The 27910-nt window shown below is 42.2% G+C and overlaps 1 protein-coding gene across 12 annotated transcripts in view; it reads right to left on the bottom strand.

Annotated features, from left to right (window-relative positions):
• FOXP1 (forkhead box P1) overlaps positions 1-27910 on the bottom strand; it is a 599574-nt gene that overhangs the window by 481954 nt on the left and 89710 nt on the right. For 9 of the 12 annotated variants that reach the window (XM_082346185.1, XM_082346181.1, XM_082346180.1 and 6 more), the window contains exon 3: positions 16202-16331. The exons of 2 other annotated variants lie outside the window; for them this stretch is intronic. The gene's annotated coding sequence lies outside the window, so the exon portion shown is untranslated. Of the gene's footprint in view, positions 1-16201; positions 17940-27910 lie in introns of those variants that run through there. One more of the 12 variants, XM_082346190.1, reaches the window with a different exon arrangement.

Here is a 27910-nt window from a genome sequence, read left to right as displayed (position 1 = left end):
CTCAGCTACACTTCATGTGTCCAGCAGCCGCAGGTGGCGGGCGCTAGGTATTGGAAAGTACAATTCCAGATGATCACATTGCCATGTCCCATGAAAAAGAAAATTTCCTGAAAGAAATTTTTATCTGATTCTGTTTTAGAAAACTATCAATATCGTCTAGGTTGGCTGTATTTATTTCTACATGGAAGTTCTTTACCAAATCTAGATGGGAGTTCGAAGGAATTCCTATATAAAGTACCTATCACCTCAAAAAAGTTAATTGCCTCCTTAAATTCTAGACAAAGCTAGCACTCATTAATCAGTTCTGTTTGTCTGTTTTAAACTTAAGCTTCCTGTCTTTTGGTCTTATTCACAGTTTAATAAAAATAATTAAGCATATGACATTCCCTGGGCATCCTAAAGCTTTAAGAATCTGTTTCATTAAGGAATTACTCAGTCTGAAGGAAAATTACTGACACATCCCCATTCTCCCTCTTGCTCTTGGTAAGTGACACCTATGATTTTCAAAGACAAATGGCTAAAGATGAGGGCCTTGCTGTATCACCAGAGCCTTGAGCTAGTGCTGTGGGTACGGCTTCCTCCAGCTGGTTTCCACCACCTTTCTTCCTGCTGCAGTGGGTGCGCTGTAAGGATGTGACACAGCGCCCTCCAGAGGACGCAAAAGAAACAGCATAAGATGCTGCATTTCACCCACCTCCCCCCCCACCCCCTGTTCCCCCCGCAACTAATAATTATGTAAAGTTTCAAGGAGATGGAAGTGCCCCAGTCCAGCCAGACCCTCAAATTCTGGGCACTTAATTCTCTTCCCATTTCCAAAGAATTCTTGTGTTTCCAAGTATGTTTCTAATAAGCCCCCAGAAAATGTAAAACTCTCGTAATCCAATGCAATTGAAGCATCAGAAAATAAAAAGTCTGAGAATTGTGTGTAGGCTGCCATGAGTTGTTGGCTCGTTATTCTCATTTCCTTAATAAAATACACTTTTAAAATAACTCTCCATTCCTATATTTATGGTAAAAAGTAAAAACATAACATTTTGATTCAAATAATTACCTCAACAAAAGCAATTCGGAAATGTACAAAATCATACAACATAAAAACAAAGAAACATTACTAACACCCTAATACTATTTCTCTTGTCATATTTATTTAGCTTTGCATGCATAATGCTGATTTGAATATTAGTGCAACATCCAACTCAGGTAACCATGACGCCTCCAAAATAGACACAAGCAATAAACATGACTGAAATCCTGTCAGATTATTCAAGTGACATCAGAAAGGTAATTTCTAATATTGAGGATTTGTATCCATACATAAAGTACTAACTGAAATAGATCTTCAGAATGAAATTTCCCCAAATGATTAAAGTAAAATGTGAAACCTCACAGTTTATACAAGACAAGAAACATTTGGCTGCAAATGGTTTTATAATTTTGCTAATTAAAAATTATCCCATTTTCACTTTGGATTCCTCATGTAACAGAAACAGGAATAACCTTACCATGCCAGAAACACAAGCAAATGATTAAAGTTCTGCTCTCAAAAAAATCTTTAAAAGTTGGCAAAACATTTCATTAGGCTACAAATCAAAATCCGTCTGTCCTTGACATCTCTTTAATGCCTTCCAGATTCCACATCTACTTTTTTTTTAATCACTCACTGAAACACTTAGAAATTAAAATATGTTAAATACCACTCATCTTGGACCTCCAGAAAAGTCTCCTGACATCATACAACCTCCAGGCCCCTCCACATGAACCACGGTCCCCTAATAACACCAACTGACTTATGGAAAGTATTCAATAAATTTCACAATGAGAAAAAAATACATAATATTCCCAGAAACATGCCTTCATCAATAAATCTGCTACATGTGAAGAATATAAATAAATACTAAAAGGGGGCCATCGTGAACTCTCTCTTCTGATGTTTGCCAAGTGGAAATGGGTACAACTATGATTAAAAATAAAATCACTTTCAAGCTTCCAAGGTGTTACCAACAAAATATGCTTCGAGAAAGAAGAATGCGAGTGGCAGGGGGGTTGAATGATGAACACGTATTTCTCTGTAGAACTAATGAAGGCAATGTTTACAACGCACACTTATTTATTGATGCTTCCCTTCCCCGAGCCCTCCATGTGCCATGGAGTCAGTGTGTATTAATGGCACTGAAAACCAGAGAACCTTCCAACTGCGAGTTGCAGCAGTCACTGTGTCAGTGGAAACAATGAATCACAGGCATTCAACCTGGGATGCGTTGTGGCAGCACCTTACATGTGTCACCAATGTGCCATGTGACATGGCTGTTGCCATGGTGAGGTTCCATGTTCAGGAAATGTGTTAAGTCTTGTAGGAGGCACCCAGCCATCCCCCAAGTTACCCATGCCCATGAACGTATTTTGAAATCTTTCTACTGCCGATAACACTGTGATTGCCTTCCTCTCTGGGAGTCTTGTTGGAAGAAAGAGGGGAGAAAGTCATTTGGGAAAAGCTGAGAGGAAATGAAGTATTCCATCCTCAGTGTCTGTGTGTGTGGGCTCCAGCCCACTGAGAACAGCAGTATCTTTAAAAATAATTCATTTCGACAGTTTCGATGGAATAGAAGTGGACTCTCCCCACGAAGGAAGGTGATTTTTATGTTACCTGTACAATTTCCATGCATTAAAACACTGGATAAAGCAATAGAGACCGAAAACTACACAATTTCTTAAGTAGGATAGAAAACTATACAGATTAAGAGTATACAGATAAATAATCCTGACGATGTTAACCAAAAAAAATCCTTCTCGAGCTTTTTTACGAGTTTCCAACTTTATAAAGATCGTAAGAGACTCACAGTCATGAGGATGAAATAATTTACTGCAACTAGAGGATTGAGTGGAGTAGCTGGCACACAGTAGGCCCACAATAAGCTGCTCCTGCAGCCACTAGAACCATCGTTACTACCATTGCTTCTACACAGCTACCCGGCTCAGAGCAAAGTGAAGCCTAAACTGACTCTCAAGGGAAGATTCAGGATTCTTTAGCACTAGGTTCCTTTACCTGCCAGCTTCCCACATTTGGAATTTAAGAAGCGGGTTAAGAAAAGTCAGAGTGGTTCCCTTCCAAATGATAAAGATGGTTTTGTCGAAAAGATGTACTTTTAAGTGAATTCTACACAAATGTAGACACATACAAAAAATACGCTTCTGTGGCTATCGGTGCCATGAGAAAACAACCCAGATGGCTACAGGACACCTAAAACCAAACGAGAGAGAGAGAGAGGAACGGATGAAGGAGCAAGGGATTTTTAGCCAGGAGAAGACTCAAAAAGGATATGCTATTTGAAGATATTTGATGGATGGTCACATAGAAGAAATGGGTTTCGTAGAATTTCAAAGTACCAAACCAAAAGATTAAGTGGGATGCCCGTGGGTGGTAGATTTCAGTCCAGTGGAAGAAAGAACTTCCTAGCCCTAAGGGCTGATCAGTGATAAAAAGGGCTTCTTGAAGAACAGAAGTTCACGACCCCAGAGTTACTCAAATAGGCTAGGTGTTCTTGTAGAACCAACAGGGCCCCAAAGATTTGGGCCCAAGATGCATGTGGACAGCAATAGGCTTTAATATTTCTGTGAACACTAAATATCTAGGAGTCTCTGAATGTATATGATGTACCTCACTAACGTGCATAGTTACACATAAAAATTCACATCCTGGGACACTCCAGAGAGAGAACGGCAAATTTGCTATAATGATTTCAAACCACATTTTTTTATTTAGGGAATACTTTAAGGCTGATAGCTAGCTTTATCATTCACCGAAAATAACTACATCCCAACTTTTTTTTTTAACACCTGATGTGTATTAACTCATCTAATCCCACAATCATTTATGAGTTAGTTACTACTATTATTCACACTTTAAAGGTCGGGAAACTGATGCCCAGAGCAATGTAACTTACCCAAGTTTATACTGATAGTAAGTGGCAGAGCCAGGATTCAAACCTGAGCTTTCTCGCGATATCCTGTGCTCTTAATCACCACATTTAGCTGTTCATTATACATTCAAGGTTCTACGGCTTGGCTCTGGATCCTGGAATATGTTTATTTTTCATTTAACAACAACAAAAAAATGATAAACTAACCATGTGCAAGGCTTTCAACATAATTCTACCTTTGTTGTATTCTCTCTCCCACTTCCTGCCTTTTTTTTATTACAATGGACATTTATGTGAAAACATATTTGCATCTCAGGGGTTCAGCATCTTTTCTACATGTTTATTCCCCAACTGCAACCACAATAATTTGGCATCCCATCATAAGGGATGGCTTGCTGAAAAACCAGAAACTCATTCCTTCACATCCCAGTAAGTTTTATCATGATACTTGAGAAAGAAATAATCCTCTAGATTATTCTCCTAGACCTCTCTTGGAAAACATCCTTGTTCATTTCTCTTCTCTGGTCCTACATTTTCTCTGCCTCCATGTTGTGTTATACCTCGGCCTCCATGCTATGAAAATGCCCCACTGCATGAACCCACTCTTCCCCACGGCTCCCCTGGCCCTGACTCCCCCACCTGTTTACAAGGTAAGACATGAGGCGTCTTCTCTCCAGAACGTTCACACTCATTTTTTTTAATTTAAAAAAATTTTTTTGAAATATAGTTGATGTGCAACATTCTGTTAGCTCCAGGTGTAGAGCAAAGTGATTCAATTATACGTATACATGTATAACATATGTATATTTATATGTGTATATATGTATATATATTCTTTTTTAGATTCTTTTCCATTAAAGGTTATTACAAGATATTGCATATAGGTCCTTGTTGGTTATCTATTTTATGTACAGTGATGTGTATATTTTAATCTCAAACTCCTAATTTTTTAACATCTTTATTGGAGCATAAATGCTTTACAATGGTGTGTTAGTTTCTGCTGTACAACAAAGCGAATCAGCTATACATATACATATGTCCCCATATCCCCTCCCTCTTGCGTCTCCCTCCCACCCTCCCTATCCCACCCCTCTAGGTGGTCACAAAGCACTGAGCTGATCTCCCTGTGCTCTGCGGCTGCTTCCCACTAGCTATCTATTTTACATTTGGTAGTGTATATATGTCCATGCCACTCTCTCACTTCGTCCCAGCTTCCCCTTCCCCCTCCCTGTGTCCTCAAGTCTGTTCTCTACGTCTGCGTCTTTATTCCTGCCCTGCCACTAGGTTCATCAGTACCGCTTTCTTAAATTCCATACATACACATTAGCATATGGTATTTGTTTTTCTCTTTCTGACTTACTCCACTCTGTATGACAGACTCTAGGTCCATCCACCTCACTACAAATAACTCAATTTTGTTCCTTTTTATGGCTGAGTAATATTCCATTGTATATATGTGCCACATCTTCTTTATCCAGTCATCTGCTGATGGACATTTAGGTTGCTTCCATGTCCTGGCTATTGTAAATGGAGCTGCAATGAACATTGTGGTACATGACTCTTTTTGAATTATGATTTTCTCAGGGTATAAGCCCAGTAGTGGGATTGCTGGGTCATATGGTAGTTCTATTTTTATCAAACTCCTAATTTATCCCTCCCCTCAACCCTCTTCCCCTTTGGTAACCATACGTTTGTTTCCTATGCCTATGAGTCTACTACTGTCTCATTTTTTATCATTCTGGTCTCCAGCCCTTTCTTTAGGGAAAATCAAATGATACACATTATATGCCTCCTGGTCTCTATTCTTCCTTCAAGACAAAATAAGGGATATTTAGGAAAAAACAAAAACCCTGTTTTAATCATTCAATACCAACTCTAAGAGTGTTGTTGTGCCCAAGAACCACTTGTAAATAATTCTTATATTTTTCCTTAAACCTCTCAATTTTATTAAATGTTGCATTTAAGTAGTAGTATCGGAGAAACTGGACTGATGTGCTAATAGTATTTTGCTACATATTTCATATATAATATATATATTAAAATAATACCTAACTCTTAAATTTTCAAAAATGTCCGTTTGTGACTCGAGAAATTTAACCTGAATTCCACTGGTGAGATACCCAACATCTATGAGAAAACACTGGTGTTGAAGAGGATATAGATCTTACATGTCAATTTCTGAGTCCACTTTTTTTTCTGGGACTTGTTTTCCCTTTCACTTCATCTTTTACCCTCCACCTCACTTTTATTTCAGGTTCATATTTTTCTTGTCTTAAATAAAGGAAGGGGGAGAGGGACACTCACTAAATTTCACTCTAGATCAATAAATAATCCAATCACACAGAACAAGACTATCTCAAGATGAAATGTGAACAAAAGCTGATGCTATTATCATTTCATCAGAAACTGGAGAGCAAATGATCAGGCCCAAGCATCGTCACAGAGCGAGAACAAAGGACTGAACCCTCACCACTGCTTTACGCTGCATCTTCTTTACAAACCACGGGCCCTGGGGCCAAATGGAACCCCCTACACTCATGAGCTACAAGTAGTTTTTACATTCTTAAAGGGTTGGGAAAAAATAAAACTACTGCTCCTCTTTAGTGACCTGTGGAAATTACACGAAATTCAAACATCTGTAAACAAATGTTATTGGAAACACAGCCATGCTCATTCACGTACGAATTGCCTACAGCTGCTGGCGCACTACAACACAGGCGAGGACTTGTAACAGACCAGGTAGACTGCAAACCTCAAAATATTTACTCTCTGGCTCAGAAAAAAGTTTGTTGATCCCTGTCATCAACAGAGAAGTTAGATGACCCTTCTACCATCACACACATACAGAAGCTTTTTTTTTTTTTTTTTTAATTATAAAACTTTTCCAAAGAAACACAGTAGCATGAAGAGTAAAAGGAATCTCCACGAACTCAGCACCAGGATCAGACAAAAAGCTCTTCCCTGTCTCAGGGCACTGCCTGGAAGCACAGACAGCCCTGATCAGCACCAGCCTCGTGTTCCCCCATCCTGAGTTTCAGCTCCCCTAATCCCTCCTGCAATTCTGAGGACCATTAACCATCCTAAGAGGAAACTAACCTGATACCTTTTTTAAAGCAGCAACATTATTAACAATTAAAAAGCTGCCACCACACATGCACAATAACTTTCTTGTATCTTAATATGCATATCCATAGTCTGATTATAACAGCCTGGACAGATTGACAGGAAATGACTGCGTGTAATGGCTCCGAAGGAGACACTACATTGATCAGTAAATAACACACGTTTTTGGAAACTGTCTAACTGCATATTTACACATGTCAACTCTTATACACTTTGGTGACAGAATTCTTTTTCAGACATCTATGTAAAAAAACTCTAATACTGATTTTTAAAATGTTTTTAATAATTACCAAAAAATGCTTCTAGGATATATAAGGTTTAAATTATAACCACCAAAGAGTGCCACCTGGAGCATTAACTGCTACATCTTTAACATTCCCAGTTATGTCAGGGTATTTGCAAACGTCTCAAAAAGGTTAAAATATAGTTTCACATAACACATACCTAGCGCTTACTAGGCGCCAAGCACTGTATTAGGACTTTTCAGAGCCAACAAGACAGATGCTACCACTGTCCCCATTTTGCAGAGGAGGAGAGGTTTGGAGAGCAGCCTTGACTTGGCCAAGGTAACCCTATCAGTGAGGCCTGGGACTAGGACATGAGTTTATCTTCTCTAATTCAGAGACCAAGTTCTAGGCCCGTGCCTGGATGTGGGCCTGAAAATCTATATTTAACACGATTCAGGTAGCCTCTGGATCACACGCTGAAGAACACAGCCCAAGGACTTGGAGGTAGAAGAGAAGAAAGTCCAGTGGGCCCTCGGTTCAGGTCCCCTGTACTCCCTTCCAAACACTGCCCACTGGAGGACTAGAGAGAAAATCTATAACCGGTGTTATAGATTTTAGCCCCTGACACGTCACATGTGCTCAGTTATAACAGCTATTCAACCACTGTCATTTTTTATAGGTTAGGGAAGGCTTGTATGTCAGGTAAAGTCATTTTTACCTGTATTGTCCAGAAAATTACTTCAACTCTTGGCTGATTCGGTTACCATCTCCTTGCCCTAAGACTCCGTATCAATTAAATTACACCAGCAACTGAGGGCTGCCCAAGGTGGTGTGGAGGACAGAAGAACAAAAACCTGGTTCTACCCGGTGACTAGTTTCTCAACACCAGGCTAGATAATGAGCTAGATCAGCCCCTCACTGCCCCCTCCCCAATGCACACAGCTTTTTTATTATAAAAGTGGTCAAATATATAAAGAAGTAGAGAAAATAGTGATCATGAACCCCATATGCCCACCACCCTGACTCTAGAAGATCAAGATTATGCTCCATTTTTTCTTTTCTGAAAGATGTAAAAGGAAACATGTTATTTCACCTTTATACAACCCAATATGCAACATTAAAAATTATGGAGAAAAAAATCCCCTTAATAACAACTGAATGCACATGCTGTAAGAAAAATTCCACAGAGCATACCTGAAACTAGCCTCCTGGCGCTCTAGCCTGCAAGTCTATCCTGGACGGACAGAAGTCCCTGCAGCCCATAGACAAGGGGCCTAAATGCACGTGACAAAGTGGCAGACCTGACCTTGCCAATGCCTGGCTCTGGCCCTGGGCACAAAAGCCCAGGAGCGCAGGTTTTCCCTTTCTGCACACGTTCTCTGGATCAGCGGTCCTGCCGGTCCTATGTGGTCTGTTCATATTACATCAAAGAAGAAAACTCCTCTCCTCGGATATTAGGAACTCCATGAGCCGCCATCACCAAAAGCATCTTTATTTAAGAAGAGGACCTGAAGGAAATACGCAACACTGAGCCCAGCTGCATGAAACTGGGAGATTTTAGATTTAGAGGAAGAGCCCAGTGAGTAAGGAATATTTTTGAAAAATTTTTTGGAAGAAGTTATTCCCATTTTTTTAAATCACTGGTCCTATAAAAATCCTGTGTGCAGATTAAGCTGCCATTTTAAATGAGTTGGAGTCCATTTCTTCCACAAAGACAACTAGAAGCTACAAAATCTTCCTTGCCTAAATCAAAGGCCCTTAGAGAACCATGGAATCAAAGATGAGGACGTAGCATGCCCTCCTGGTTAAGACACAGGCTTTGAAACTGGCCCACCTTGAGGTAAAACCCACTTGTAAAACCTGCTGTGTGATCCTGAGTAGTAACTTAGACACTGAGCTTCTGTCTTCTCAACAATAAAACCAGAATAATAATATCCAGAACACAGAGACGCTGTTAGAATTACATGAGATACCTAACGTGATATCCAAACCACTGTCGGAAAAATAAATGCCTGATGACTGGCTGCTATAATTACTTGGTACAAATATTACTAAAACCTCACAGAATATGAGGAGGGATGAAAAAGATTTCATCTCATGAGCCTCTTCCAATCACTTGGTTGGAGTTGCATGGAACAAACACTGTGTACAGAAAATCCAAGAGCCACCACCAGAACAGACCATAATAGGGCTCACAGATTTTGGCATCCTTGACCAAAGCCAACCATATCCTACAAATATGGCCCAACAGGTTACCAATTCACATGTTCACAACCACTTTCCAGAAGTCTGGTTACCATGACCATCACAAACAATCAAACAATATGTTGAAATGAAATTACAATGTACATTAACTAAATGGTACTTCAATACGCTAATTGCTCATTTTTCTTTTAAGGAGGAGTTAAAAGGATGGCAGTTCTCAACAGGGTAGGGTAGCAGCCTGCATATAAACTGAATGGAAATTTCCTTCTCTTAGCCTCCAAGCATTATTTGAACCAAGTGAAGAGAAAACCGATTATGTTCAAAAACAACATGCCATGCAGCTGAAGTTCCTAGAATTTTACATCACGGAAGATATCATTTGAAATATAATAGCTGAATGCCTTCCTCCCTGGTACAGCTTGCTTCAGTGTATTGATAAAAACCAAGATTAATATGCGAAAGGAAATTGCAAGAAACTTGCCCTGCACCGGTCAGCACCTGGTACATGTGTGTGCCCCTCCCTTTAAGAAAGAAACTGCACTCGGAGAGGGAAAGTCTCAGTTTAGCTTTCACCCCACCACTTCCTTGCTGTGTCTGAGCCTGAGTTAATGCACAGGTAACAAGAGGGTGAGGAGAGTCTCTTTCTTGTCTTTTCCAAAGTTACATAAATTGAAGAAAAAACAAAAAAAACAAAAACCTACAAAACTGTAATGTTTCATACACATAACCCCCAAACCAGCTAAAAGGTAGGAAATAAACTGCCTACCAAACCACACAAATAAAAAAAAAAAAAAAAAAAAACCACACAAATACGGTATACACATGATGTCAAAAATCCAACTGTTACACAGCCACATAATTGCCAGAACTGTGCATAAGATCTTCTCATTAATATAACACACATTTAACCGCTGTGTGCCAGATATTGGGGTAAGTCTAGGATTTACAAAGACAAACTACAAAGTCTAGTCAAAAGCCACTTGCCTGACGTGATTCTGACCACACTCATGTAAATGGTGAATTGGTAAGCTTGCCTCCAAGAATTTAAGTGGAGTAATTCTGAGGCCACACCCACACTGAGCAGAGGAGAGAATGCGATCAATTAGTGATGTCTGCCAGGGGCACAGGGATGGGCAGGGGTGGGGGAATTATAAAATCGAAAGTGTGTCAAGAATGTTTGCCACTTTTGATTTAGGCAAAGGATTCGATGCTTTGTGCAGATGTCAGGGGAACAAAAGCCTGCCCACTACATTAAAAGTTCACAGTGAATTTGTATGTCCAGAAAAATGTGTGTATAATCCCATAAGGGGCTTAGAGAGAAATGGAAAATATCTGCAATATAAATGCAGATTACCTTTATTACAAAATTGGATCATATTCTCATTCCTAGACTAATTTCCTATATCATAAAACCTATATTCAATTTTATAAATAGCATACACCAAGAATCATAAATTCAGTTAATGCAGAAATATAACAGATTTTTTTTTTTTTTAATAAAAGTGAGAAAAGGCTGTTTTAGAACAAGTATCTGAAAGGACAGAAAGGGTTCTTTCTTTGAAGATATGTTTTTTCGTCTGACTCTACCTCCTTGGGGACATAACTAGAGAAGAAATAAATTTCACAGCTAATATATATGAAGTAACATGTTTAACATTATCCAATGAATTTATATCTACCTACACCATATAAATTTATCTCACATAAACTGTCACCTCCAAGAGAATTCATTAAAACAATGTTATAGCTTCCGAATTAAATGCAATCTTCTAATTGGAATTTAATCTTACAACAGTAGTTGGCGGATTTTCTTTTTTAATTGACAAATGGAATAATTCATTAGTTTGTCTTACAGTTCTATGGGAAGAATTTAACAGTAAATGTGACACAGAGACTGGCTAGCCACTGCTGTGAGGTACTGGGGGGGTTGTGGGAGGGAAGGGGGCTTGGAGGTTCTTTCATCATCAACAGAACTCCTCCCACTGCTTATGGGCGGGGAAGGATGGACACTCTTCCTCTCACCCTCCTGACTTAGGGCATTACTAATATATTCCATTACCTCCACGTAAATGTCATGTTAATTTCTGATCATCATCAAGCCAGACAATGGCTTCCCCCTTGGCCCTTTAGCCAATTAGCTATGTGGAAAATAGTCAGCCAATTACATTACTTGTATTACGTTAGGGACTGGAGAGAGAGAAGCAAAATAAACGCCTCGAAAATACTTCCGAGATAAAATGTAAGTTGACACTGTCTTCCCGTGCTGGAGTCCGAGTTATACAATCTGATAGGCAGCTGCCAGCACTCATAACTGCTTATTAAATCTAGGCTCTCTTTATGGCGCGAGTGAAGATCTGTATTTTTACCAATATTAGGTTCACTGTGTTATGAAAGAGACCAAAAAACTTAAGATCATTCGCTCCAGCTTATAAAACATATTATGTAGTTTATTAAATTGTTAAAATTACTTTTCAAAGTCAACGTTTCAGGGACTGAAGTTTCAGCACAACAAAGTGGCCTGGCCCACTGACAGCTTCCCGCACAAGGCAGCTCAGAAAGGGAGCCCACCTGCAAGCCTTCCTGTTCCCAGACGCCTGCTACCTGCCCCACCTCCTCCCGGAAGCTGCACCACCACCACACCGCACCCCAAAACCAATGACCAAAATCCACAGTCTTGAGTTTTATTAAAAAAAATCCAGGAACTTCCAGCCACCAAGTGGCCCACTATCAAGCCTTACACGAGAAGGACTATTTTCTGTGTTTTTACCGCTTTCTAGTAGGTCAAAAGCTGGGCATTTGATTATGAGAGAGACCCAAAGAGGAACTGTAGGCAAATAAGGAAAAACAACCGGTGACAAAACAATGCTGCATGATTCTTACACTCTTATCCCAGATCCACCAGCAAGCGACGGTTTACTGGCAGGAACGATGCAATGCCGAGGCACAGGCTGACAAACAAGCCAACATATTTGCCATCTACGGTCAACTTTTCTCGAGAAAACTCTATGCAAATCCAGACTGTTATTATCACATTTATTAATAACACTGTGGCTAACTGCCTATTAAATATGCACAGACTTAGCCGGTCTTCACTCTTGGAGTCTCGTGATGTGCATCAGATAGGTACCAACATCAACTAAAGCTTCACGCCGGGTGGTGGGGGGGGGGGAACAGGAGCCAACTCTGATTCCCTGCTGGCGAGGGCATTAAAGAATCACATCACAACGAGACGCCTCAAGTGCTCAGCCCTTCTTTCTCTGTATCCTGCCCCTAAGCTAATTTATTATGCAAGCATGGTTATCACCAACATAAATTGAGTACATTACCCAACTACTCATTTTCTGAACTTGAAATTTTGCCATGATGATCTACTTGTGTAAACCTTTTATCATATGGCTTCTTTTCTTTCTTTTTTTTTTTTTAATTTTTTATTTATTTATTTACTTATTTTTGGCTGTGTTGGGTCTTCGTTTCTGTGCGAGGGCTTTCTCTAGTTGCGGCAAGCGGGGGCCACTCTTCATCGCGGTGCGCGGGCCTCTCACTATCGCGGCCTCTCTTGTTGTGGCGCACAGGCTCCAGACTCGCAGGCTCAGTAATTGTGGCTCACGGGCCTAGTTGCTCCGCGGCATGTGGGATCCTCCCAGACCAGGGCTCGAACCCGTGTCCCCTGCATTGGCAGGCAGACTCTCAACCACTGCGCCACCAGGGAAGCCCCTGGCTTCTTTTCTTTGCACCAGAGTGAGGAGATCTGTTGTTCTAGCTGTCTACTGCTGGGACTGGGACCTTGTTCTATCATGAGGTCACTTACCACGAAACATTTCACTCAGAATTGGAGCTGATTTCATGCCTAAAGACTCCAAGTTATCAGCTGTAACAATTAACCGGTGTTTCTTTTGGTTACTTGATAAACTGTCAAGTTCTAAAAGCTGTAGGACTATGAATACATTTTTGACAATAGAAGGATTAACTAGCTATCAGATATACAATGCATCGCAGGCCAGGTTATTGCATCACAGAGGAAGAGAATCGGTCCTTTAATCAAACCTCGAAGGTGTACTCTGAGGATAAACAACGATAAAGAATCACAACACATACTCCAGCTCATCAGATTTCAGGGATCTCCACTTCCTACTAAAAACACAGTGAAGGCAAATTGATTACAATCTGATAAATACAAAGCATTTCCTTATTTAGAAAAAACTGGTAATCGACTGGGCCTAACTGTATTTTATCAATTCAAGAGATATCATTTTCATTACAGTTCTTCAGATTGATTGTTCACATAGCAGGCCTTACCCAAATGAAATTAATGAATAAAATGAGCCTGGTCTTCAATAAATCCATTCATGTGGTTTTGTTCAATTTCATACATCAACTTATGACAGTGACATTGAGTCAGACTCTCTCAGTACTGAAGACAGAGATGACAGGTAACCTCAAACCTGAGTTTGTTGCTATTTCAATACCTTCAGCAGAATTCCAACCACTTCTTTGAATTCTCATGTTTATACGAGACAGACCCAGGCTTTGTTCTCAACTCTTACCTGGATCCCCAAAGATAGAACTTTTTATAATGTCTGCTATCTGCTCACTGGTCTACAGACCACTCACAAAAGTCTATCATAGCTGGTTAGCAATAGAAAACCTCAGAAGAACTTCACAGGAGAAAGAACCACAGGACTTGCCCAGGACCACCCCATAAGACGATCAAAGCACCCTAACAGATCTAAAATTCCATGACTCCATTAACTATTAATTTTCATGGTGCACACCCTTGCCTTATGTGTTACTGGTTTCTACTTGCTTTATTTCTTGCCACGAAAGAATACTGTAAGGAAGATATAAGACTCTGGGGCTTCCCTGGTGGCGCAGTGGTTGAGAATCTGCCTGCCAATGCAGGGGACACGGGTTCGAGCCCTGGTCTGGGAAGATCCCACATGCCGCGGAGCAACTAAGCCCGTGAGCCACAATTGCTGAGCCTGCGCGTCTGGAGCCTGTGCTCCGCAACAAGAGAGGTCGCGATAGTGAGAGGCCCGCGCGCCGCGATGAAGAGTGGCCCCCGCTTGCCACAACTAGAGAAAGCCCAGGCACAGAAAAGGAGACCCAACATAGCCAAAAATAAATAAATTAATTAATTAATTTAAAAAATAAAATAAAATAAAGCTACTTATTTAAAAAAAAAAAAAAGATATAAGACTCTGTTTTTCCTCTATCTCCAGCTCCAGCAGAATGAAATGCAAAGGATAAGTAGTCAGATGCCAAACTAGCCTAAGTGGAAGTGAATTTTAAACCCCACAGGCTCTTTGAGGATCATCTGGTCCCTGATATTTGGGCTGGTTGCTTCACCAGGGCTCTTTTAATCTATGAAATGGGAAGGATTTGTCAAAATGACCTCTAACTGTAAAATCTTTAAAAAGCTGGCCCAAACAGCTAAATGCAAAACAACACCTTAAAGAGACACATATCAGCAAAGAACTGCGGGGCTTGGATGTCACAATCTCTGTAATTGAGATAAGCTAGAGAGAATCACTGAGGATAAAATAACCTGGGATACAGCTCTGACCTAGCCCAGAGACATAGACATCTCCATTAGACTCTCCGGGCTGCAGATGCTCCATCTGTAAAGTGAGGGGATTTAAATAGCCAACTTCTAGGGCCTTGTTAGCACTGACAAACACGACACTCTAACCTACCTGCTTTCTTTTAAACATAGGAAATCAAAACAGACCAACTTGCCCCATGTCAGCTAGCTATCAGGTCTCCCAATTTCTAATACAGTGCTCTTTCTACTTCACTATACTTCCCTCCATTAAATAGAATCTGTTTCAAATACAACTCCACTAAGACAAACAAGATGAGTTTATGCCAATGGTGCTTATCATTAAATGCCATTCACTGCAAAACTGAAACCAAATGGTTCCCCATAAAGCTGACCTCGTGTTATGACAAAGCTACCATTGAATGATGTCAGAGTTTTTACCCAAAACACCTGGCCTCAACCAATTCTTGTCTCTGATAAAGGCAAGTCACAATTGTTCATTCATTACTACAGGGGAGCCCATGAGTTCTGAAGAACATGATAGATGCCATCACATATACAGAAAAAGAGCATCACGTCCCTTCTAACTTCCCCCTAAAAATTACAGTGAATAACCTGATGAGGAGAACTATGATAGAAAAAAATGCTCATGAGTCTTTCTGAAAATCTGAGAGACCACAGTTCCCAACCCTTTAACTTTCTCAAGAGCCCCAGTCATGTGGAAGGCTTGCGATGGGACTTCCTCAATGAACAAATCAGACTTAAATCCCCCACCACCACCCACGACTCAAGATGAGGTTATGAGTGTCTTATTTCATGGTGGTTCATTTTATCACCAAGTTTTAATGGGACCAAAAAAGCAATTACTCTTTCAACCGCGCACGTGGCTCATAATCTAGGTAGTCCACACTTCGGTGTATGCGTAAAAGAATCATGCAAACCAAAAAAGTTCTCCTGTGTCCTATTATGTCTTTTATAAATCCTAAGATCATTGTCCAAGTTATCCAAAAAGGTTATACCAGAAAACAATGACAGGGTGACTCTTCTTTCGAAACGCGAGTCTCTCATCTTCAGTGTAATGGTTCTGATGAATTTGGGACTTTTTTCAGTTTCCTGCACTGTGCAGGACCCCTTCAGCCAACATTTGGTCTTATGAATTTTCAGACGAATAATCGTAAATGTTCACTCACCCTTTTGGACAGCAGGCATCACATCCGTCTGTTCATGGTTGACAGCAAATCAGACAAGGGATTGAAGCCCTCACCATTGCCCAAATGTTTCGTTCGGAAACTGGAATTGTCAGCAAAAGCTCCTGGGACACTGCAATACAAAATTTTTTTTTTTTTTTTTTTTTTTTTTTTACACATAGCTAAGATGTAACTTCTAAAACCACCACTTCCTTAAACTTGAAAACAGCACGACAGACATCAAATCTAGAGGTAGGGGAAAACACCTTTCAAACGAGGGTATGTCAATATATCAAGTGTGATGTTGTAAAATATGAACCGGAAATAATGTTTTGAAAGATACAGTTACCAATTACTTCAACACATACCCTGAAAGGTTGTTGTTTATTGCAGACTTTGTGCCAAATATTTTATGTATTTTGGCGTTACAAAAATATTTTTTGTCCAATTGTCAAGTGCCCAGGTAACAATAAGCTGCTTTAGCTCAAATCTGACATGGATAAATGTATTGATTCCTATTAAGTAACTCTCTTTTCCAGAAGATAAAAACATATGAAAATAAAATTATTTCAAACATAACAGTGAACATCCAAACTGGGAAGAGAGGTAACCATAATCATTTTCCTCCAAAATAATTCTATAAACGTTTATGAATTACATAAGGAGCAAGACTCAGAGATATTTCCATCAAGAGAAAACATACTACGTAATGTGTAGACATCCAAGTGGAGAAGCCTGAATTCTGGACCCAGTATTGTCATCAATCACTTGTGTGGCTCCAGGAAAGCCATTTAATGCCTCAGGATCCCAGTTCTTTAATCTGCAAGGTCAAGTCATTAACTGATGCTCTCCACATCCCTTCTTCCTCTCAGCATCTTTCTCTTATTGGTTAAAGCACACTTATTCCAAATAACCTAAACTATTAGCTTCCCCTTTAAGCTTCCGGATTAAAAAGAAGGTTTTTACCACAAATCACTCCTATGCTGATCTGCCATCAACACCAGAGCTGAGCTGTGGGCAGAGGGTCGTGCACCTGAGCAGAAGAATTCTCACCCTGGCACTAGTGCCAAGCCTTGGTGCACCTGCACCCTCGGCAGCTGACATCATTCACTGGGTGCCCAAGGAAGGCTTCCATTCCTCTCCCAAGAGTACGGCTCCAACTCCTATGGAAATGTGCCCACATGTACTATAGATGAGTGTTTCTCAAACTTTAGTACGTGGAAGGATAACCTGAAGAGCTTTTTAAAATACAGATTCCTGGGCCCCATCCCCACAGACACTGATTCATTGGTCTGGAATTGGGCCTGAGATTCTGTATTTCTACCAAAATACCAAGGAAGGTGGATACTGCCAATCACAGTTTGTGTCCAAATGATAAAGCCCCGTCGTCCAAACTTCAGGTAGCCTTGAGACCCAAGAAGCATTTCCAAGGCTCACGGAAGCTCTGCAAAGCTACTAAGTCGACGTCACGTAGCAAAAAGAAAGGGGCTGAGAATGCTCACCATCTTTAGGACAAAATCTTTTTCTTTCTCTGGCCTAGAAGACCCTGCATAATCTGGTCACCTTCTGCTTCTCTGACACTGCTGCCAGCCACCAACTCCATAACCATGTACAACATGGACGCGGTGGCCTTCCTTCCCTTTCAAGCAAGCCAAGGGTTTTCCTGCCTCAGGCCTGGTGCACTGGCTTTCGCAGCTACCTGGAACGCCACGATCTTACTCCTTACACAAGTGGCTCCGTCTCATCACAGGGTCTTAGAGGGCAAAGGCCACTTCAAGAAAGCTGTCCCACCTACCTACTTAAGCTAGGTCCCCAGTCACTCTAATTACAACATCCTATTTGCTTTCTCCAGAGCTCTTATCATCACCTATAAACTTTTTTCTCATTTATTCACTTGTCCTCTCCACTAGACTATAAACTCCACACGATAAGGAAACGTCTCTGTTGGGTTCATCACTGTCCTCCGAAAATTCAGAAGAACGCTGGGCTCACGGCAGCCACTGAACACAGACTGAGTCAACAAACGAATCAACAAGTGGAAGAATTAATTCCTCAGCATCCTCTAAACGTACAACTGCCATTTATTGAAAACTCATGCTGTACTGCATACTGTTTTCAAGTATTTTACAACAGGTATTTCATTTAATTCTATTCTTACCACCAAGTTCCTAGTACATACTCTTACATGCACGTAAGAAAACTGAGGCACGGAGGGTTTTAGTAACCTGCTCAAGATCACACAGCTACAGGGGCTTGACTCTACACAGCTTGCACTCACAAGGAATCCATATTTTTCCAGCCAATACACTAATACAAAAATTGTGTGTGCCTACCTTGCACTAGACACTCTTCTGACTGCAGCTTGCCTGAGTGAGTTTTGGTTGCGAGGCCTTGTAGAGGATACTTAACCTTTCCGACCTGAGCTTCCTTGTTCATATGGGGAAAGCTAAGGCGTTCCACAATGACCAGGCAGGTAATGCAAGTGAACGAGGCAGGCCAGGTATAAGGTACAGGGAGTGAGGAGGGAGGCGGCAGACTGGAGGCCCCGGGCTTTCTCAACTAAGAGGGCAGCCAGTGGCTCCACAAGTCCATTATTGCCACGTGGTAACATGAACCCAGGGCTACAGGAGCTTTCAATTCCACAAACAAAGGCAGAAATCCAGATGACTATTTTGTGAAATGTCCTCATTTTTCAAAGACAGCAGCTAACGTTTTAATAGTACACATTAAAAAAAAGAAAAGAGGGCTTCCCTGGTGGCGCAGTGGTTGAGAATCCGCCTGCCAATGCAGGGGACACGGGTTCGAGCCCTGGTCTGGGAGGATCCCACGTGCCGCGGAGCAGCTGGGCCCGTGAGCCACAACTACTGAGCCTGCGCGTCTGGAGCCTGTGCTCCGCAACAAGAGAGGCCGCGACAGTGAGAGGCCCGCGCACCGCGATGAAGAGTGGCCCCTGCTTGCCACAACTAGAGAAAGCCCTCACACAGAAACGAAGACCCAACACAGCCAAAAATAAATAAATAAATAAATAAATAAATAAATAAATTTTTAAAAATACTACTGTATTTAAAAAAAAAAAGAAAGAAAAAGAACCCTTGCAACCCGTGTAACAAATTATGGCTAGGGTTACGCCACGGCTCAGGTCTGCAATTCTACAGGGATTCGGAAGCACAGAGAAGCTGCACAAGTGGACACAGGAAACCACAGTAGGTATCTGGGCAGTTAAGGGCTTTTGAGAGCAATTATCTTGAGCAAGTTTTGGAAGGAACTGGAAGATGGGGTGGAAAAGGGATCCCATCAAATCAGTACATCATGGTCAAAGGCTTACAGGCGGATGAAACAGGCAAGACACACCAAAGAACAGCGGTGAGGTGGGAGGGATCACGCTTCTCTTCAGCATGGGAGCAGCGTCTGGCTTCTAGCTAAGACGTAAGTTGGTCAATCAACGCTTAAGAGTATCATTAGTGCTGTCCGGTTTGACCTCCTAAAACACTACAGTCCCCAGGCATATCCAAAAATAAAGGACAAACTATCACCGTGGTGTGTGGAATTTTTCTGGTTTTGTTTGTGTGTTTTGTTAAGAATCCAACTGACCCAATACCGGATTCCATCTCCACCGAGCTCTATAACTCTAACCAAAATACTATGTGAATGATATATACTGTAGTTTTTATACGGACTTATAGTATATATACTATAAATACACTCTCTATATACACATACATATAATACATACATACACATATACACATATATATAAAATACAAGCTCTATAACTCTAACCAAAATACTATGTAAACTATAGATACTATAGTTTTTAATATGCATTTATAGCACATATACTATAAAATACATACTATATATATACATACTACAATACATGCACATATACTATAAAATATAAGCTGTATAACTCTAACCAAAATACCACAAACTATATACTATTCTATAGCTTTTCAGGTGTTCATAGTACATATACTATAAAATACATAGCATATACATATATATAATATACACATATATACTATAAAATCAAGTTCTATAACTCTAACCAAAACTCTGACCTCTAGAAATGAAAAACATAGCAACTGAAATTTAAAAGGAAAAAAAAAAAAACCCACCAGAAGAGAAGATAGTATCCAAATAAATTATCCAGAACACTGCCCAGAGGCAAAAACTATCTACCTAGAATTATATGCCCAGAAAAATTACCTTTCAAAAATGAGAGTGAAATAAAGACCTTTTCAGACAAACAAAAGTTTATCACCTCTCTACAAGGACATTCAGAAAGATGCATTTCAGGCCCAAAGAAAAGGATTTTAGGAAGAAGGTTGCTTGATCTAAGAAGGAAGGGGGAGCCAAAATAATGGAGAACTTTGGAGTAAATGAAAAGTGAATGCTTTAAAATGACATGCAGGTCTCAAAATTTAAAAAAAAACAAAAGTCTGGCAACACCATCACTTGCTTCCCACCTAGGCTTACTCGTTCACACTGGCTGTCAATCACCAAGGTCCTGGACTGCAAACTTGATATGGAACGAGGGCACCAGCTTGAAATGCAGATTCCTGCCCAGAGATTATCAATCTGCATTTCCACCAGATACTCCAGGGAACTCTGATGAAGGTGCGCCCTTGCCTCTACTCTGAAGAGTGCTGCGCCGCTGCAGGGCCAGGAATCCAGGGGGCTCCAGGGGCTTAGCCTGGGGAGGTCCCGGCTGACACTCCAGCTGGCCTTTGTTCTTTTCCACTTCACTTACAGCCCCAGAGAGCACCTTGGCCCAGTGGGTCAGCAGCAACCCTGCCTCAACCCTGCTAGTCAGGAGCTGCAATAAATTAAAAGCCCATTAAAATATTTTAGAGAAAAGCCTAGAAGTGCTGAACCATTAATTGTGCCATATTCAATCTGTTTTCCCGGAGATTTGAAAAGCCAGATTACCATCTTGGGGGTCATTAGAAAGAATGAAGCTTTCTCCTTTTTCAATTTACATATTTAAAAATGCATAGATCCTTCCAGTGGCTACTACAACAGGCTTCCCAAGTCCGGCGGCGGCCACTCCCCCCCTCTAACCAAAGAGAAAGAAGCCCGGGGTGCCGTGGGGTCTTGCCTTGTGTTTTCAAGTAAGGAATCAAAACTCAGGGCCTGTGGTTGCAAAACAGCTCCAGGAAAACAGGTAGAGGCAGCCACAAAACAACAGTGCTGTTTTCTTGTTTTGTTCTCCCCTCTTTTATTTTTCCCTGCAGCAATCCTTGCTCAGCACAAGTCTGCAGGGAGCTGGAAAGAGCAGCTGTGGTTCCCTGAGGCCAAGACCTAGCAATCAAGTTGTTTACCAAACACTGCCAGGCCCCGGGAAAACAACAACCGCACAGGCAGCATTTGCATCTGTTTTTCAAAAACAACCTCCAAAAGTCTGGGCCCTGTCGGGTACTTCCTGGCATGGCTGAGAGGAGCACTTGGAGATTAAAGGCATGAACCGCCTGGGGTACGAGCCCCCATGGCCTACATGTCATCCATTATTCCATTTCTTTTGAAGAGTGCCTATCCGAAAAATAAAAAGGATTGGGGGTGTGCAGGGTTTCCAAGCAGGGGATTCAAACAGACAGCGTGCTCGTCACTGGCCTTTCCAAGCAAGATAACAGTGGCCATTTTAGCAAACTGGCATACTTCGCTGGCCATCCAACACCTCAAGACATCCAGCTGTGGTTCTCAATCTTGAACGAGCACCAGAACCTCCGGGAGGGCTAAGGAAACACAGATTGCTGGGCCCCTCCCCTGGAGTGTCTCATTCAGTAGGTACAGGGCGGGGCCTGGAAATCTCCAGCAAGTTCCCGCGTGATGCCGGTGCTACTGGTGCAGGCACCACGCTTTGGGAAGCACTGCTTGTAGAGCTAGGTGCTTCCTTACCATCCTGAAGATCTGGGGCCTCCTGTCCCACATTAACCTTTCCCATGCATCGGGCAGTGTCACACCCAAAGGAGGTCACAGAACAAAACGGACCGGATGGTTTTCCATTTGTCCCTCCAGGTCCTCCATCTGCCACGTTGCCCCAGCCCCCCACCTTGCTCTGTGTGTCTTGGAAGGCCCCCCTGCGTGGATGCATCAACAGGTACCCTTGTCTTCTGGCTTCCAGCTGGTACAACCAATGGAGGTCTCATCTCAGGAGGACAGAGAAGATGGGGCATTTATCACCGGGGCACCGGACGTCGACTGTGAAGGATCACAGCTCCTGTCAGGCAGTCCTCTCCATACAGCTACTGTATCCAGGCTCCACCACGTGCCCCCGCTTTGTCCTCTCAAAGGGACAAAGCCTAGGAAAGGGACAAGCCACCTATTTCCTACCGGGACCCTGACACAAAACTCAAATTCAGTGGCTTCTCCACTAGATTTCCCTTGGCTTGAGAATGCTATATCCGGAATTTTTTAGACCCACACAACGTAAAGAAGTATATGTGTACATACACACTCATATGCACACACAAATATACACGTACATATGATTATACATATATATACATATACATCTTTGTAGATTTCTTCACGTAGCTCCATCAGATAAGGTCAGGAGACCTGGGAGGCCACGGCCAAGGCCATCTCATGGGGTTTGCACCTGCGTTCCTTCAGGTCCCCGAGCCACAGGAAGAGCGGGCCCACTCTGTCTAATCGGTTACACAACCTGATAGGAAGGGGAGCATTTGTGAGCGCTTCAATCCGTCTCTAATTTACTAACTTAGTTTCTCCTTTGTTGCAAATAGCACCAAAATAGAAAGAGAACAGGAGTGGGTGGAGCAGGCCCCATCACCAGCTCCTGGGAATAACTTTCTGACAACGCCGAACCCAGTTCAGAAAGCACATCGGCTGCGGAAAATGGCGTGTGTCGTCAGCTCACAAACAAAACGCCAATCTGCCCCAATTAATAAGGCTCGGAGAAGAAGAACAAATAATACTTCCGTTTTTAAAATAATCGTAACCTCAAGTGTACCCTAGGTAGGCATCTATCTGAACAGCTAAGTTCTAAAGTTCCAGTCAAAATGGTCACCCGGATTTAACCAAATGGGTCACCACAGCAACATGTGTGGCTTCAATGAGCCCACTGGAGTTCGTTTCAATTACGTTCCCTAGAACTAATCACTATTACTTTTACGTAACTTTCACTAATAAGATCTCTTTCAACTCACCAGAGGACTTACGGATATCTATGTTCAAAAACAGGTTTTTAAGTAAACGCCTTAGGTTAATTAGAACACATGGGGAATATGGTGTCTGTGTAATTACTTTTCTAGTTCACTGAGGCTTAACCAGAAACCTGTTTTGTTTGTTTATTGCTCTTCTTCACTAAAAATCCCCTAAACATTCCATTTAAAACTTGAAGGCTGGCCCTCCTGCTGCATCTGTCTGCCTCTCTCCACCTCCCCAGTAAGAACCCAGCTTCTGTCTGAACCCTACCAAAGACAATGAGTGACTTAACTGTCACCCCCTCTTCAAGGAGTAGATGTACCCTCATCCTGTTGCCTCTCGGCCATTCTAGAATCCCATTTCATCCTTCATCTTGGCTCCAGTGCTCACTTCTTCCCACCGCCCTCCGAGACCAACATCATGAACAATCTGGAGACTTTCCTTTTTCCTTAAAGATATCCCTTTCACCTTTCCCAGAAGCCATTCACTCAGTATCCCTTGACCTCAGGCAAACAAAGAGGGAAGAGTTGGCCTTTCTTTAATTCCCTTTGTTAGAGCCAAGTTCTGGCTCTGCTAACAGTCTACCTTGTCTGCCATCTACCCCCAAGGAGAACACCACTGTCTCTCCCCACTGTGATTCCCTGATCCTTGAAAACCCTTCTTCTGATGACCGTATGTGAGGGGACCACTGCTCCCAACCCAGCCACATGGCTTTTGCCTCTAAATGTCAAGGATGCTCTTCTACACCTTTCTCAGATGTTTTAGTATCTGGTTCACAATTTCGGTCTACATCCCTTCACTGTGGCCACTTCTATCGACCTCAACAGCCATGAAGATGGTCCTTCCAACAGCCTGGCCAAGGCTTACATCAGGCCTGGTACAGATAAGGTACCACTCAAAAAAAAAAAAAAAAATCATTCACTGAGTGAATACACTCCTGGTTATCTTAACTTTCTTACCCTAAAAGCTTCCAGTCTATGTGAGAAGTAGTATAGGGCAGTAGTTGAGAGCACACGCTATGGAACAGACTTCCCATGTCCCATCCTAGCTATGCTACCTACTAGCTATAACCTTGGGCAAATTCCTCCATACCTGAAAATTGGGATGATATTTGCCCATAAGAGTAAGGGCTCATTAAATGCTAATTAACCAGAACCACTTGCTCTACACCTGAGGGCGTGGCCAAAACTTGGATCTCACCATCCCTTAGAACTGCTCCACCTCGAACGAAGACCTTGAATTCTGAAATTCACTAACAACCTCCCACAGAGCCACCTGGGACTGGGCCACCTCTCCTGAATTTGCTCCTGGACTGCACCGAGACAAGGCACCGTCCCTCAAGTCCTTAACTCTTTGCCACACGCACAATTCGTCATCCCCCTTCTAACCTTCCTGTCTCTTACAGCATCGAAGGCTCACTCCATGTACCCTGAAAACCCCTGTATCACTCAGGATGCCCTTGTCTTTTCTACCAACTTCCTGCTCGAGCCCTTTGGTTCCTTCACCAGAGTGATCTGGGTGAGGCCAGGCTTGGGTGTGATTCATGGTTTATACCCTGGATGTCTACACTACAGTGCCCAGGACACAGAAGGTCATTACATGTGATATTAATCTGGGCTCTTTCAGGGAGCCAGGAAGATTCCCCATAAGCCTACTCGGCACTCTACCTATGACAAGTTGCCATTTAAGAATCATGGGAACTCCAGGCTCAATTTCACAAATACCTTCCACTCGTGGTTCAGTTCAGTGGCACAAAATACAAACCTTCCATCCTCATTGGCAAACTGGGCTGAGCTAAGAGAGCAGGGCTTAAAAAGGTGAGCCGCCTACTGGCAGGGCAAGTGGTGTCTCTGTCCTTGAGGCCCAGGGGAGCCTCAGTTGCTCCCGGGAAGAACAGTCAAGTGAGCAGAGAGCTGGCTGCCACCTGGGCTCTTTATAAGGCTTTTGTGGTAAACATGTTTACTTTCTTTTCATTGGCTGGGCTTGTCGTGATCAAGTATTTTGTTTTGAGTCTTGCTCTATAAACATGTTTACTTGGAGGGGAGAGCTTTTTGATAGCTGGTACACTTGTTTTTTGCACTTTTAAATTCAGAACATATTTTTCACAGCCCGTGGTGAACAACTCAAGGTGGTAAACAAATGATATTATTTCATCTTCACTCTAGAGAGGTGATCCCTATGTATCTGCTCAAAAGCTGGAAGTGGGTTGTGGGTAACCAAGGCTCTCTATTAGATGAGAACAAGAATCACATTCATAGTGACGATGCTACTAACAAACTTATCACTGTAATTTTTGACAATGGTGGGTCGTGCAGAAGAAGGGAGAGTAGCAAACCCAAGCCTCAGTTTCCCCGGCGGTAACATTCTGTGGGAAGTGACACCCCACAGTGAAACCAGAGGTTGTCGTGTGAATGGATGGGATTCATATTTTCTGTGAGAAGTTAAGATTACATAATCAGCATACACAGCTGATATGGGGGAGGAATAAAACAACTTTTTTAAAAATGAAGAAACCAACTAGGTCACAATATTAACTGCAATTCTTCCAGATGCCTTGTCAAATGATGATTTCTGCTGGCTTTATAATTAAGAAAAAGGTAGTGGCTTCAACTGTAAAAAGGAATAGTCCTCCATTATTGGAAAGGGAAGACAAAAATTAAAAAAGAAAAGGGGGGAAAAAATGAAAATAACTTTTGAAAAGAACCAATGGTCTTCAACTAGGGCTTTTAAGTGCTGTTTACAAGAGTCACTCTGTGGGATGAAGCACCAAGTCCCACCATAGCTGGGCCAAAGCTCTCTTCTAGAGAATTCTATGGGTCCCAATATTCCAACTAGAAACAAAAGCCTTCTTACCACAGGCCTTTGAGGTGAAATACAAATGACTTACAGGAATAAAAACAGAGAGGCCAAACTCTTTGTTCAAGCAAATAATACCAGCCCCGCCCCTGCCCCCCACCCTCAAGTCATCTTCTAAGCTCATGCCCAATTTAAAGAAGTCAAAAAACAACAACAAGAAAGTTAAAATTGTTAGGGCATAATAAGATAAACACCCTCATTTACTAAGCGTTACTCTTTCATCATGTATGTTACCGTAGGGAGGCAGAGTTACCCCGTATGGCACCTTATCCATCACCCAAGATGGATGACGTACAGAACACACAGATATCAGAGAACAAACATACTGAACAGACTTCTTTTCCAAGGTTACAATGTGATTCAGGGATACGATGAATGGGGGATCAGGAGGAGGGGACAAGGGCGTCCTGAGGCATCCACCATCCCTGACATTGAGATTGCCTCTCCACTCAAGGAAGGAGAACCAAAACAAATGGATGCCCAGATAATTTTAGCAGAAGGGCGATAAGACCCAGGGGGGTGGGTGCTGGATGACCAATCCGTAGGAAGAACAAACCTTGTCCCGGCTTTGCCAACTGCTGGAGAACCTCTGTGAGTCAATGACTCTGTCAGAGCCTGGCTTTCCCTTTCTAAAAACTGACAGCATCGAATCCCACCTTTTTGAACCATCCCATTTCACAATTCTATGCCTTGGTCTCAAATGGAAAACTTCACTTCAGGGGATAACCGACAACTCCAGGCTCCATAATCCGATCGATAACAATACTTGGAGTGCTTTCCAACAACCCACAAAGGCATCCAAGCTCCCACAACTGAGGAGCAGAAATGGAATTTCAAGTTAATGTGACGCTGGCTGGTGACGAGTCATCACCATACTTCAGCTCTCAGCTGTCTGAGCAGACAGCTGACTCAGCGGGGATACGGTTACCCAGCCAGCCACCTCCATCTGACCCACTGCCTCGAAGTAATCTGTCTTCCACCTCAAAAGAAAACAAAAAAGTTGAATGACTAATGAAATGACTGAAAAAGAACTTCCAGTTAATTCTTACAAAGTTAAAATAATAATAATAATAATCACCCCGGTAAACAAATATGAGGACGATGGCCAGGCTCGGAGTGGTCCAAGGTCTGATGGCCACATCTCCTTCTGAGAAAGGGGGCGGAATGAGGTGGTTTGGAAACGTCTCAGGAGAAGAGCTGATGATTAGGACCAAAGCATCCGTGAAAAGTGTCAAAGAGTCAAAGTGGTGAAACGTCTGTCGTAAATACAAGAAAAGAAAGGAACACACTGGCCTTTCACCTTGGTGTTCAACAGAGTGGGAGGCCTCTAGATACGCTCCTGAAGATATCCAATTCTAAGACCAGCCAACGTGGATGGAACCCTCACCACGCCCAGCACTCTTTCCTGACTGAGCGTTTCCATCCAGGCTCTTATAAGCCTCACAAGTAAGTACCGCTATCTTACAGATGTGGAAATTGAGGCTCAGAGAAGCAAAGTCCTCTCCCCAAGGCCATGGTTAGTAAGTGATGCAGCCACCTGTATCTGGAACCCAAGTGTCCTCCCTTCATGGTACCCAATACTGCTGAGTACCACTCTTCCGACAGCTCCAATGGGAAACATGAGAAGATCTGGAAAGCCTCCCACGACAAAGCCCAGCTGGAAATACAGGGTTCCAATTGCACTCAGCA

This window comes from Balaenoptera borealis (genome assembly GCF_965194805.1).
Source record: "Balaenoptera borealis genome assembly, chromosome: 12".
In the NCBI taxonomy this organism is placed as follows: Eukaryota; Metazoa; Chordata; class Mammalia; order Artiodactyla; family Balaenopteridae; genus Balaenoptera; species Balaenoptera borealis.
Note: the sequence above shows the minus strand (reverse complement) of the source record. Positions and strands in the feature narration are given on the sequence as shown.